General features: G+C 41.8%; 1 pseudogene; it reads left to right on the forward strand.

The window, feature by feature from the left end:
- Positions 1-244: 244 nt before the first annotated feature.
- On the forward strand, positions 245-922 carry LOC147820265 (alpha-1D adrenergic receptor pseudogene; annotated as a pseudogene).
- The last annotated feature ends 6 nt before the right edge of the window (positions 923-928 follow it).

Below are 928 nucleotides of genomic sequence, written 5' to 3' on the forward strand. Positions count from 1 at the left end.
AGATTCAGGATCTCCTTAATAATGCTTTCCTATGTAGTTCCTAAAAGAGATAAACCATTTTAACAATTTTTACTTGTTATATATTTTTAACCTGTTCAGTCTGACAAAATGGTTGCCATTTTATTTCCAAAAATCATAAACTGTATTTAGCGTTACATTCCCTGTACCTACATTTTGCTTCAACTGTTCTGCACTTTGAAGACATTTATTGTGAAAATTATTTTGATTCTTTATGGAACATTGACAGCAGTATCCTGTATTGTGTATATACTATACATTTTGGCTACTCACAAATCTTACCTTCTTCTCCATAGGTTCCTTCTTCCCGGCACTGAAGCCATCTGACACTGTGTTCAAGGTAGTCTTTTGGCTGGGCTACTTCAACAGCTGCATCAACCCCATGATCTACCCGTGCTCCAGCAAAGAGTTCCAGAGGGCTTTCACTCGGCTCCTCAGGTGCCAGTGTCACCAAAGACAGAGGGTCCTTCGCCGCTTCTATGACCAGAGGTGGCGGACAGCTGTCAAAGGAAAGACAAGGGATCAGAGAGCAGATTATAAGCCTGGCTACACTGTACATGAATCCTGTGGCAGCTCATTGTTACACAAGGGGAAAGGGCACTCGCTAGGTTTCAAAGGATGGAGTCTGTTTCCACCCCTGCAAAAGTCTTCTGTCCAGCTCAAAAAGAAAGTGAACAATCTGTCAAATAAAATTAAAGGAGGGACAGGAAAAGGTACCACACCTGCAGTGGGCCGGATTGATATAGTAGACACAGTCTCCATGGGGATTTACAACTCCTGTGAGCAGAACAGTTATCAGTTCTATGATCTGGCAGACTGCTATGGCCTGAAAGAGACTGACATTTAGAGGATCATCACAGAATCTTTTATTTATTTACAAAGGGCCATATTGGACCAACATGCAAGAAAG

Source organism: Seriola lalandi, unplaced genomic scaffold (genome assembly GCF_002814215.2).
Source record: "Seriola lalandi dorsalis isolate HSWRI2012SDOR001 ecotype SW California unplaced genomic scaffold, Sedor1 jcf7180001974424, whole genome shotgun sequence".
NCBI classification, from domain to species: domain Eukaryota; kingdom Metazoa; phylum Chordata; class Actinopteri; order Carangiformes; family Carangidae; genus Seriola; species Seriola lalandi.